Below are 13853 nucleotides of genomic sequence, written 5' to 3'. Positions count from 1 at the left end.
TATGCTGACAATGCTTTAAATTTACCTATCAGGAAAAAATACCTCCATATCCAGAATAATACCCGTAAATGCCAGAAGTGATTTTTATTTCCCACAGTGATTGAAGCAGAGCTGCAGATCCTGTCATTAAATAGTCTCAGCAGAGATGGAGGATCCATGTTAGGGTTTTAATTTAGACAGTGGCATTTTAGAAGGGGCAGAGAGGATCTGAAGAGAGTCCTCTCCCAAGCATCTCTTGCAGCTTTGCTTATGAGAGGTGACATTATTGTAACTGAAATTGAGTGTTTTACCTTGAAGTGGCTTGGCAGTGAAAATTGCAAGCAAGGGCCTAAAGGCTCCAGGCCTCTGTCTTGCAGGGGGCTGTCTCTGCCTGTCTCTGCACCACACAGTCTGTGTGTAGAAAATTAGGGCTCTGGAATTCAATACAATTTTCATTGCCTTTGGCACTGCTGTAAGACGTTTAAATTTTGATGAGCATTCTTGTTACTCAGATGTTTCCATGGTACTTGGAGTAGAGTCGGGGTCAAACAGGCTTGATTTCTCCTAGGAGGCCTGGGGAAGGAGGGCTTAGTAAAACACAGAAATATTGAACGTAACATTTTCACGTTTCTGATGCTTAGATTCAGATTTTTACTCCTAAAAATCAGACTGGAAGTTGCTGAGAAGGTTTGCCTGTCCACTGATGAACATGATGAGTGAGCTCTGTTTTAGTTTATTATGACTGATAGACACACACATCTGGTCAACTCATTTTAGTATCAGTCTCTTTTGGCATCTGTACTTTGTCAGTTCCTCCTTCATTGCGAAGTTCACCCTGATGACAGCACGTTAATCCCAGGCTGTGCTGTCAGAAGTTTTCACAGAGACTGGCCACACATGAAGGGTTGGCTCAGTCTGAACAAAAAGGAAATAAATATTTGGTATTTAAAATTCAGTATGGTCATATGGATTTTACTACAAGCACGGGATGGGAGACAAGTGTTGAAGGTATTGAAGCAAAAATTTCTCATCCTCCCATGAAAGGGAAAAGAATTAGCAAAAGCTTAAATAGGAAGAAGGAAAAGAAAAATACCCAACTAGACAGGGTTGGGCTGAAACCAGTGCAAAAATAGGAAACAAGAAGGGTCACCAAAAAAACATGACACTCCCAAGCTGGGTTAAGTGGACCAAGCAAGGGATAAGCTGTGTCAGGGAGAGCTGCATGTTGATCCCAGCAGCTGAGCCCTGCCATGGTTATCACTGCCTGGGGCTGGGGCCACACGGTGCCTCTTGCAGCCTCCCTGCTGGGCTCTTTTGCAGGAGCTCAGCTACAAAGCCTGGGTTCCTCCTGGGCATGAGCTGGGTGGGTCTGCCCCAGGGTCTGTCTGCCAAGCCATGATGGTATCATAGTGTTGCTTTTCCTGCAGTTTCTGGTGAAGTTCTCCAGTCTCCTGCTGCTCTGTGCAACCATGGCTGTTTGCACTCTGTTCCTGTTTGCTGTGTCCTCCTGACTGTGGGTCACCACACTCAGCCTCTCCCCTTCTCCCCTTCCCTCACCTCTTGTCCAGAGCAGAGCTGTGGTTGTCCTGTGTCACTCCATGTGTTGGTCTTGCTGACAGGTGATGCACACATACACACACACACACACACACACACACACACACACACACACACACACACACACACACACACACACACACACACACAGAGTTACATTTTATATCATTAGTCTGCAAACAGTTTTAAGCTTTCATGCTCATAGCACGGGGGTTGGATCCTGATGACCCTCCAGCCTTAACCATCCCATGGTTCTGTGTATGCCCTCACCTGTTGTGTGCAAAGCAGCTGCAGTTTAGGTTAGTATTGAACAAGCACTTACTGGCTTGTGGGTCATAATACTGTGAAGTCTTATGAAATCAGCTTTTTATTGATCCTTCTACAAAGTTCAGTGTCTTATGCATGCAGAGACTAGTCAGGGAGCTTCTGGCACATGGATTATTGCTCTTTTCCACCCCTTGATCCGTTATGCTTGCTGTGGATCAGAGTGCAGTGGCTGCACATGCCTCACATCCACCCCAGGACTCATGGGAATTAAAACTATGGTAGAACTGTGCTGTTACTACACCTGCCCTTGCATCTCTGCTGGGCTGCAGTTGGGGTTTACCCCCAGGAACAGACCTTCAGGCTCAGAGCAGTTTGCAGAGTACAGCAACATAAGCAAAACCAGATACAAATCACAATCTGTAACAACCCAGCTTTCTTTCTTTTGCCCTTTCATGCATGTCTCATCAACATACCCCAAATATCAGTCCAGTGAGTTGGCATTGCCTGGGAAGGTGCTATGCAGGAGCAGAGAGCCCAGGGAGGAACCGTTATGTGCTGGAGCTGAGCTGCTGCTCAAGAACCCAAGACAGCCTAGTCAGAACTGAGTTTCCCCTGAGCTCTGCTGCACTCACTAAACAGGGTGGTATTTGGGGTTGGTGATGTGCATGAGCATAGAAGTTTCCCAGCCACAGCCTCCCTCTTGCTTGTTCTGCTTAATAAATTGAGCTGAGCAGCATCATATTGCTGGGTGTTCCTTCCTCCCACCATGACCTGATCGACTTCTCTCCAAATGCCAGAAGCTCATAATAAAAACCACGTAGAAGAGCTGAGATGTAATGTCTTGTTTTCATGAAGGTGGCAAGACCCAAAGGTGTATTTGAAATTTTTAACACAGAATCTCTTTAGATTCCAGACTGAAATTTGAAAACCACACTATTAGAGCTGCACAACTGCCTCTCCAGGGGGGTGGCATTGATCACCATCAGCTTTTAGTTGAGTAAAAAGGGGCTCTACATAAAGTTGAGAAAGCTTATTAAAAGCAGAATGAAAAAGGACAGCCAAAAAGGTTAACTACTTGGCCAAGTGGTGTAGCATATTTTTAAGGAACTGTGTAAGGTGCACAATGAGTGCCTGTCAACAGTTATATTGGAAAGACAAAAAAACCCACTGCCAAAACCCCACCATAAATCTCCTAAGAGCAAGGTAAAGACTGGTTTTTTTCATGATTATGTGTAAGTAAAATAATACAAAGTTTTCAACCATTAGCTGACAACATGAAGATATTCTAATAGGTTTTTTTCCCAAGCCTGTCAGAACAGGAGGCCTGCCAGGGAAAGTGTAGGGTCAACAGATGATAGAATGTAGAGAAGGGTGAGAAGATGGCCTGGAGCAGAAAAGTGCAAACTACCCCTGCTCCCTGCAAAATTGGATGCTTTCTTTATATTTTATTTGTGGGGGGCCCTACCTGAAGATATCAAGCTAGTAAATGTTTTTTTTTAAACCAAATCCATAAAGTGAACAGTAAGAAATCTTCAGGAGCAGATGGTATTCCCTGCAAATTTCTCAACGTGTTTAAGTGTGAAATCCTGAGTTACCAAGTGTGGTGTGTAACCTATCACTTAAATTGGCTAATAGACTACAAAAATCAGACTGAAGATATTTGGTCAATGAGAGTTCAGGTCTTTTAAAAGTCTCTTGGGGGAAATCTTGGAAACTGCAGCTGAGTTCATCTGATGTCTGGACCAGTTAAATTGACAAAAATGATAATAAAATACAGTGTTGTTAGACACATGGGAAATAACATATATTGGATGCATTTGTGGATAGAGCCACACGTTACTGGTGAGGACCTTTGGAAGGATGTTCAGGGCTTTTTCATTCCCAGAACACTTTGAACAGGCTCTATTGCCTGGGGCTTCAAACTGTTGCTGTGGAGTCAGAGGGAATGACCTCGGGTAGAGAGAAGATAATAACTGAGTTCTTTAACAGGTAGAAAACTGGGTTGGGAATAAGGAGCTGGTTTCAGCAGCAGCAGGTCAACCCTGTTCAGGGTCTGGAAAAGGGTCTTGGGAGGTGATAAAACTTTGCTGTTGCTTCTGAGTCAATTGGGGTCATGAGAACGTGAAGACCCTCAGGAACACCTTGTTGTGGAAGAAACATGAAGTGGTGAAGTGGCAGGTGAAGTTTAATGTACTCTGAAGTGGTATAGAGTTAAATAATGCAATTCTAGAAATCTATGGAGCAGTGGTCTCTGAACTGCCAGGTCTGCATGAGCATCAAACATTGAAGTTGTAATATCTGGGTTTTTGGAAAACGCAAGATCTTAAAAAACCAAAGGTTAGGAATTGTTAGGAAAGCAATAGGTACCTAAACAGAAAAACCATGGTGGGACTGTCCAAATCTATTCTGGTCCTACATATAAAACATCCTGAGTAGTTCCTGTGCCCTCCCCTCTTCAGTGGAGCAGAGCTTTTAGGTGTCATGAAGCCAAGGTAGGTGTAGATTGTGACAAGGAGGATCAAAGACACATGGACTGTCAAAAACTGTTCTTGACTGTAAAATCAGTGCCTTGGGGGAAGCAAGTAGGAAATAAATGCTTGTTTCTCTTGGTTGCAAGAGCCAAGAGACATCAGGTGGTTGATTGACTCAAAGATATGCAAAAAGTGGTAAATTTTCTCAGTGTCACATGGAGCTTGTGCTGTGAGCACTGGGGCTGCTGGAGGTTTGCCTGGATCCAGGAAGCAGCAAGGTCAGTTTTTTAAAGGCAGAATCTCAGCAGAACAAGTAAACATGAAGGTATCTTCTCTTTTTCAGGAAATCCCTCATCCAGGGATTGCCAGGTGCTGGGAGAGTATGTAGAGGAGTATTGCTTTTATACTTGTAATTTTTCTTTGCCTGTTTTCTTTTACCTGTAACTGGCTGCTGTGCAACCTTCCCTGTGCTGTCCTGTTCCTGGATGTGTCCTGAGAAGCAACCTTTGCTCCCCAGTTCTCAGGGCACTCCAGAGCACATGCTGCATCTTCAGCAGGTACTGGGTAGGTCAGATAGTTTCTCTAAGCACTTCTCACTGTTGCTGAACGGATGGGCTGACGTGAATGGATGTTATTTAGGCTTCCCTTGTGTAGCTGGGATGAAGGGAAGTGTGGGTGATGTTGCAGTCTTGCCCCGGGTTTCATGGCAGTGTGCAGTACTGACTTGGGCTGCAGCTGCTAAGGTGCCCCACGAGTGAAAAACATCAAGAAAAATACTGCTGGTATGTGGGATGCTCAGAGAACTTGCTGTGTGTTTCTGCACCTGCAAGACTTCCCAGACAGGTCCACCTGTGGGTATGTGTGCATGACCTCTAGTTGTCTGCAGGTCTAATCTGTGAGCCAAGCTAACAGCTCCCAGCTTTTCATGAGAGCTTCTGCTGGATGTGTGGACTCCTGCATATTTAGAAGTTCTTAATGATTTCTTTAAAAGACAGGTTTATAAATTTTTACTAGAGGTTGTGCTAAGAAGAGCCCATTTTCGTACCAAGGCAATTTATTGTTTAGTAATTTTTTAAAAACAGGATAAGAGTCTAGATGCTATGATTATGGAAGTGTTCTTCCTCTGTGAGAGGAAGATGCAAATATGCACACACACATGAGTTGTCTTTCCATTGCAGTGAGTATTTCTGCATCAAGCTCTCTTTCCTATTTGAGGTCTCCTGTGGCATGACTGCCTCATCTTGGCTTTGCTCTCATCACTGAATCCAGGACTTCCATTTTGCTTTTAGGGCTGATTTTCTGAGTCATTGATCATGTTCAGTGCTTTCTGGTAAATCACAGTTGTTCATGTTCTCCTTTAAACGTGGTGCTCAAGGAGCACAGTCAGCCAAGGCCTTACTGCCTGTTGGATGGAAGAGGAGTCTCCAGAGCTGCTCTTCCATTTCTGTGTATCATCAGTTCTATTTGTACCAGTGTGATATTGGAATCCTGGTTAGTTCTATTTCTGATCTGTGATAAAGTCCTTGTTTCTCAGACCTTTTTCTGCAAAGTTTATTGCTATTATTTCCTAGTCCATAAATACACAGTTTATTATTTATCACGGAAAGAGAAAAACATCAGAATTCAGTAAATGTGCCTTTCTTCTCTCTAATTGCTCAATATAATTTTACTTTATAATTGTTCTGTACTATTCATTGCTATCTGATTTCTTGATGGCTATGATATAGCTGAGTATTTTTTTAGTTTCTGCTCTGAAGTGTTTATTTAGGGACTGGCCTCTGAAGAAAAGTTCATACTTAAAGGAGTGAAAGCTTTTCACTGTAAAAATGAAATGCTTGCTCTCAAATGAAATCTGCTCATCCCCTGCCCTTCTCCCACCACTGAGGCAGGTCTCTAGGTAGTAGATGTTCCAGCATTTCTGGGGGAAGCTCTGGACCACCAGACAGTCCACATGAGCAAAACCACAGAAGAACATTGTGTCCTCGTTTGTCCCTTTTCAGCTGCCGAGCAGAGCAGCTGATCTTACCAGAGATCCCATTACCAGAGCAGAAAATTAGCTTCTCTGTCTCATCTGGTAAAGAAGTGGGGGAGAATTCACACTGCTCAGGATGCCACAGCCAGGGAACCATTACGTTACTGTTAATTCTCAAAAAAATGTAAAAAACCCTGTCAGTTTTTTACTTGTTAAAAGCAGCCACATTACTATTATCACATTATCTTATTAGGTAAAAAAAAGAATGGCACTACTACAAAAACTTTCATCTGCAGTTTCTCTTCATAAACTGGAACTTAGTTTTTTGCACAATGAAAGTGCTGTTCATGTACTAGTTGACATTTTGATAACCTTTTTGTGCCTTGGTACACTGATTTTTTTAAATGATTTTTTTTAATATTGACTTGACAGTTTTCTGTTCTGTGGGTATTTCTGACAAAAGGTTCCTTTTTGTCAGCTTTTGTTTGCTATGCAAATTTTCCAGCTGCATAGTAAGTGTGTTTTAAAGACTTTTGCCTGTGACATAGTTTTGTTTTTTAAAGATATTCTTTTTCTAGACTATTTATTCATAACACCTTTGCCATTTTTAAGAACGAACAGTCCAATTCTCCACCTCCCTCTCGAAGTGTAGTTACCTGTTGGTTTAAGATACACTTGGAAAACAGCTAATTTGTATGACTGTAATATAGAATTGAAAGATAATAAAAACTTACTGTGCCAAACATGAAGCTGTATTTTATCTGTGTTTTGTTGGGAATGGCAGGAAGTGAAGGATGTCATGCTGGTTTGGAGCAGAATCAAAATTTTGGGAAAACATGTATTTAGAAGGCCCTAGGCTTGCTAGTTAGTTTGCAGTTACACTTTGATACCATGAAGCAGAAAACATTTTCATAGAATTAAATGAATTTAAGACACAACTGAGACATTTGGCAGTTAGTGCTCTCACCTTAGTGGTTTAATGCTCTAATTTATCCCTAATGTGGTTAATGTCATTGTCTGCCTTGAAATACTAATATATGTTGCCTTTGTTTTTAACACAGTGATACCCCTGAATATATTGATGCTGTTTCAAGGTTGGATTGAAGGGATTAACAGGCTGGGGGGTGGGGGTGTTGCTGAGTTACATCCTTCTTAGAAATGAACTTTGAATTGTTAAAAGGAAGTTTAACTTTATCAAGTTTCTAATAGGATTTGTAACATACCCTAATGGGATACCTAGTACTCCCTGGAAGAGAAAAAATTCCTCAGGGATTACCATTTTCTGCTGATAGGAAAAGGTTTTTATAGTTAAATACCCAGTTTAAAGATTATAGGTAATCCTGATTGTTAAGTGAAATTCAGAGTTTTCATGTTGTACCCAGAGCATGCACCAGAAATGTGGTTAGAAAATGGAAGGCGTTTGACCAGGAATGTTTAAGCTGTGACTGGAGTTCTACACTATGAAAAATCATCCAGTTGGCTTGGTTTTTATATCTGATATTTGGATTATCTGGGAACTTCTGGATTTAAAAATTGCTTTTGTGTTTGGCCTGTAAGCATGGATTGATGGAGAAACATTTTGGTCATGGACAAGCATATGGAAGGAGAAGAGTGAAGAGTCTGCAAAAAGGCAGGAATTTACTAGATCTAATTCAGTTTAATTTACAAGAATTATTATTTAATTGTTGGACTTTGGAAAGTTCACTCCTAATTTTTGGGGATAGAGGGCATATGTAGGTGACTGAGGTAGCAGAAATGGCAACTTCAGTCTCATCCTTGACAGTTTTTGTGGAAATTGAGTTGTTGCTTTTCAGTCCTTTGACTGCCTGAGGCTGTTGCAGAAGTTGTAAGAGTGCTTCAGTGTGCAGGGGGGGTTACTGAATGTTCTTTGTTCATCCTATGGAAAGCAGGAGGTGACCAAAGATACCAATCACACTTTATCAGGACATGTAATCCTGGCATGAGGGGTCACATCAGTTTGATGTACCGGAATGCTGAGCAAGATCTTGGATTTACTTCATCTTGCTCATTGCCAGGACAGCAATCCTAGAGTCATAGAATGGTTTGGGACAGAAGGGACCTTAAAGATCATCTAGATCCAACCCCCTGCATGGGCAGGGACACCTCCCACCAGCCCAGGTTGCTCCAAGCCCCATCCAACCTGCCCTTCAACACTGCCAGGGATGGGGCAGCCACAGCTTCCCTGGGCAACCTGGGCCAGGCTCTCACCACCCTCACACTCCACAATTCCCTCCTCATGTCCAACCTCAATCTTCCTGTTCCAGTTTTTATCCCTTCCCTCTTGTCCTCTCCCTCCCTGCCCTTGTCCCAAGTCCCTCCCCAGCTTTCCTGGAGCCCCTTCAGGCACTGGAAGGTGCTCTAAGGTCTTCCTGGAGCCTTCTCTTCTCCAGGCTGAAGACCCCAACTCTCTCAACCTGTCTCCAGAGCAGAGCTCCTTTAGTTGGTGGTGCTTTCACTCATTATGGGTTAGGGAGGACCATGAAATGGGTGTTGCAGCTGGGCTGTGAGCCAGCAGGTTGTACAAGCAGGGTGCTTCTGCAGCCACAAAGGTCTTGAGGGACTTAGGGTTAACAGCAGAGTCATGTCTGCAGGAGTTTGGGGAATTGATGGGAACAAAGGAGTAATTTTGAACATGAAGCAAAGAAGGTGATGGAGAACGTGGGGAAACAGCAACACAGTGTAACAGAGGTGAGATCTGCCTTTTACAGCTGATCATGCCTACCCTGCCTGCTGCTCTGCTGGGATCACCAGCTTATATATTAAAGCTTGGAAAAAAAGAGATTAAGTCTTTTCAAAGAATACTTTGCATCAAAGTGACATGATCTTCTGTGCTTCATGTAAAACAGACAATGTTTGAAATATGTTAGGAAGTGAGGTGATGGTGCAGTTGCTTGTTGTTTGAGGGGCACCAGACCTGTAATCCCTGGTGCACTTTTTTAATACTTAAGAACACATTTATTTATTTATTTATTTATTTATTTATTTTTGCTTTGGACTTCTAAGATTTTTTTCTTACTCTGGTGATGCACACACCTGGGATCACTTCTCTGCCTCTGCAAGTTCTTTGCTGTTCCAGCCTGGTGAGCAGGAGTCATTGCTTTGCCAATGTTAGAGCTTTCTACCTCCTTCTGGGGAGTGTTGTGGAGAGGATTTGACGTTTGGGAAAGCTTAATAGACCAAAAAATGAAACCTTATATAGAATAGCAGCATTTTGGTTATGGTGAGAAGGGTCATTGTGCTTGTAAGGAAGTTGAAAGTTCTGATTAGCTAAGGGTGCAGAGCTCAATTTTTTTTTCTTGTGTGGTTACAGCTCAGCTTGGTGTTTCAGATTTGTGTTCTGGTTTGGTTTGGTGGGGTTTTTGGTAGCAGGACAAGGACCCCAGGGGGGCTCCTGTAAGAAGCTGAGAAGCTCCCCCTGCTCCAAACCAGCCAAAGAGCCATTAGAGGGACAAGTGATGAAGCTCTGCCATGAACATAGGAAAGAAGTGAGAGAAGAGCTGAGCTGGGCAGTTAGAAAAGAAGAGCTGAACTGGAGAGGTGAAAGGCAGTGCTGGGGTGAAGATCCTGGTGGTTGGTAAGGAAGAAGGGGAAGAAGGTGCCCGAGCAGAAGTTTCCCTGCAGCCCATGGCGAGATGGCAGCTGTGCCCCTGCACTTGTGGAGGAACCTGGTGGAACATTCCCTGGAGGTGCCAGGAGGGGGGAACTTGGCCAGTGGGCTTGGATGTTGTGGCCAGTGGGCTGGGCTGGTGCAGCCGTGGAAGCCCCCAGGCCAGGGGAGGTGCCTGTTCCCGAAGCCCCCTGACTCTGCGGGCAGCGCTGGAGCAGCTCCGGGCTGGTGGGAAGGGCTCCTGGAGGAGAGGCTGGGGGAGGATCTGCCATGGGAGGGACCCGTGGGGAAGCAGGGAAGGACTGTGAGGAATCCTTCTTCCTGAGGAGGAAGGAGCAGCAGGACCCACCAGCTTGGGAACTGACTCTAAACCCCATCCCTGTCCTGCTGGGGGGAAGGAGGGAGAGAAACTGGGAACAAAGGGATTTGGGTGGGAAGAAGAAGGGGGGGGGAACATCTGCAAGCCCTGCTCTGTGTCCTGGGGGTGTTGGGTGAGTGTGAAATGAAATTGTTACTTTTCCCCAAGTTGAGTCTGTTTTGCCCAGGACTTTAATGGGTGAAGATCCCTCCTTGTCCTTGGTCTCAACCCATGAGCTTCTAGTTGGGTTTGTCCTCCCCATCCCAGGGTGTGTGTGAGGGGGGAGCTGAGTGAGGGGCCCTGGGGCTGGGTCTTTGTTGTCCTGTTGGGCCCAAACCAGGACAGTTTGAAATGGGATTGTGAATCCAGAAACCTTTGTTCTTACCTGGGTGTTTGTCAGCCTGAAAGGAAAGCTTTTCAAGAGACAGGAGAGGAAAACTGAATGGAATGGATGTCTCTCACTTGAAGCAGTCCAGGTGGCTGAACTGAAAATGGGTTCTTTCAGCTATGTCCCTGAAGGCCACAAACAGGCAAGAGATGTTGACCACTGAAAGGACACTTGAAGGAAACATGGTTCTGTAAAGAATAAATGGGGCTGCTTTAATCCTCTCTGCATAGTTACTAAAATTTTTCTAATCCTTGAGCATTCAGAAAACAATGCACAGACAGTGTGGACCCAAAGCCAATGTTTGCTTTGGGAATTCACCATCCTGCTGCTGCACAAGGATGGATCAGGTCAGAGCTTTGGTCCCACCCAGCAATGTGGTGCCTTTCCCTGAAGAGATGGAGGAGCTATGGGGTGGGGAGATGTTTCCATTTCCTTCTGATCACCTCTGTTGGTGACACTCAGCATCCATTCCCAGTTCCTCTTGCCTATGTGTAGTTCCTCAGCTCTTCCCATAATTTTACAGCTGTTGCCTTAAAAGCATTTTTCCAATATTTCACCTTTACTGGGATTTAGCTTAGAAATTTAAATCAACTGTCAATGTAGATTTCCTCCTTTATTTTTCTGATCACTTTTGGGATCAAAATATTTTGGCTTTTAAGTCTACAAAAGGGTGGAAGATGCTCTTGTGTGGGGCCTCTCCAAGGGTACTGCAGTGCATGTGAAGTTCTGTGTGAGCATCTTGCAGTTTCAATAGTTGTTATTTCTGTGCTAATGTTAAGAGGGATAGAAGAGTGAGCTGAGTTGCCAAGTCTTCTTTGAAGTCTAATGGCCTGTTTGGTAACAGAACACACAAACTTTGATTACAAATCTTATTTGAGATGGTAATTGGCTTATTTGTTCTCTGGTTATCAATTTAACTTCTCTACCACAAACATCTGTGCTTGCATTGTGTGAATCTGTGTGAATGCTAAACATTGACATAGTTAAACTATCAAAGTGTTTTTAAAAGCATTTTTAATTCAGTAACTGGGAAGTAATTGATACTAAAGCACTTTTCATATTATTATCCCTTTGTAAGCAGCTTGGCATTTCCTCCATAAGCCAGAAAAGCAAAGTCACTTTGAAAAAATAATCTGTTTCAAATACTTAATCTCCTGAATCAAAAATGCTTGAGAGCAGGTAATACGATATTTATTTCAGCTTTCATTTTTTGTGGCAAAGAACTGTTGAATCTTATGATTCCATGTTAATTCCTGCTTGTGGATACTGCTCCAAGTTACAGCAATGCCAGTTGCTAAATCTACTTGAGTATATTTAAGTGTCTTCATTGCAAGTGAAACTTCAGTGGAGAAAACAGAAAAAATGGCAGAACTTTTCTTGGCACTAATTTTGTTTCAGGATGGTCCATGAGTTCCCTTTTGATGCTCCTCCCTCCTCCTCCCCCTCCACTTGACTCTCAGCCTTTCAGCCATTCCCAGATTGCAACTGGTGCTTCTGGGCTTCAGCTTTGGGTTTGCTTTGAAAAAGTCACCTGTTTTCTGCTAACTATCATGGAAGGTGGATGTTGAGGGAAGTGTGAACTGCTGGTAATATAGTCAGAGAAGAAAAGATGTGAAATACCTCAAGAGTGTCCCGAGATTTTGTGGTGGGATCTTCCATTGTACAGCCTGTGCTGGGCAGACAATGGTGCACACTGAGAGTAGGGACTTGGCTTTCTGGTACTTCTCTTGCTGAGATAAGGTCTGCTCTGTTCCCTCTGATGTTTGTGCTCATCTTTTTCAAAACGAAAGGGTACCCAAATATGCTTTTCATAGGATCATAGAATGGCTAGGGTTGGAAGGGACCTTCAAGATTATCTAGATCCAACCCCCTTGCATGGGCAGGGACACCTTCCAGCAGCCCAGGTTGCTCCAAGCCCCATCCAACATGCCCTTCAACACTGCCAGGGATGGGGCAGCCACAGCTTCCCTGGGCAACCACCCTCTCACCACCCTCACAGGGGTGACCTTTTTTGAAAAAGATGACCTTTAAACACATAGAAATAAATGGAAAACTGGATAAAAATGGGGTTTAATTAAAGGTAAATTATATCATAATACTTCTTTTGGTCAAGTAACTTCCTTTGGCAAAGGCAGTTTTGAATCCAGAGCAGCTATTGTTTGTGTTAAGAGCCACTTGAGTTTCTATGGTGTAGCTACTCACTACAGCACATTCTCATGTGCTCTGAGGTCATCAGATGAAGTTTTTTACACAGGTTTCTTCGTTTTGACAGCATTACTGGGCATTATTGGTTTGTGTTTATTAGGATTCCTGAAATAAGTGTAATATATGGCTAAGGAATTAAATAATAGCCTGTAAAGAATCTTAGGAAAATAGGATCTATGTACATTCACAGCAAAACTAACTTCTAGTCTTTCCCATTTTTATGGCCCCTTTTTCAATTAATGCCCCTTCAAGAATTAATATATATGTGTGGGTGTATGTCTGTATATAGACAGAGCAAGAGATGGAAAGGAAATGAGAACATCAACTATTGATCAAGCAGACTGGAACTAAATTACTCATTAGTTAAAAATGGCTCATGATGAGAGAGCAGTGATCTATCTCAGGCTGGCATCAAGCTGATGCATCTAGGAAAATAGAGTGGTGGAACGAATTGGGCAAGATATTGTAGTGATAACACTGTATTTATGCCATTTTTCAAGTCACACATCTGGGTTTGCACGCAGAGAATTGCAAAGAATAATTCAAACTAGAGCAACTACAGAGTGTCTGTGAGGAGGGAGGGTGGGGGGGACTTGTCAGACCAGAACTAAGCCAACATGACTGGTTGAGCCTGCCAAAATAAAGGCTGGGATGTGGGGAGTGGAGAAATAGTGCAGCTCACAATAAAGGAAACCACCAAGGATAAATGCCAGGGAGGAACGAAAATTTAAAATAAAAGGCACTGTTTTCATAAAGAACAAGTAATTGCAGCTTGAGCACCGATATATTTAGAGGATGGTTTTCAAAAGTCAGGATTATATATGGTTATAACAGCCATTTGATACAGAGAGTAAGTACAGAAATAGCTAAATCATTTGAAGGTGGAGTGTATGGTGGTTTAGGTAAGTTCATGGAAATGATTCTCTGAAATGGGTGAAGTCACAGGCAACTGTTTCCAGCCCCATCTAGATTTTTGCTCCTGTGTGAGGTATTTTGAGCAGCTACCACATATCTACATCTTGATGTGG

General features: G+C 43.3%; 1 protein-coding gene across 2 annotated transcripts in view; it reads left to right on the top strand.

The window, feature by feature from the left end:
• The window catches only part of NEO1 (neogenin 1), a 149642-nt gene that overhangs the window by 57348 nt on the left and 78441 nt on the right, over nt 1-13853 (top strand). The window lies entirely within an intron of this gene.

Source organism: Chaetura pelagica, unplaced genomic scaffold (assembly GCF_000747805.2).
Source record: "Chaetura pelagica isolate M959 unplaced genomic scaffold, ChaPel_1.0 scaffold369, whole genome shotgun sequence".
NCBI classification, from domain to species: domain Eukaryota; kingdom Metazoa; phylum Chordata; class Aves; order Apodiformes; family Apodidae; genus Chaetura; species Chaetura pelagica.
Note: the sequence above shows the minus strand (reverse complement) of the source record. Positions and strands in the feature narration are given on the sequence as shown.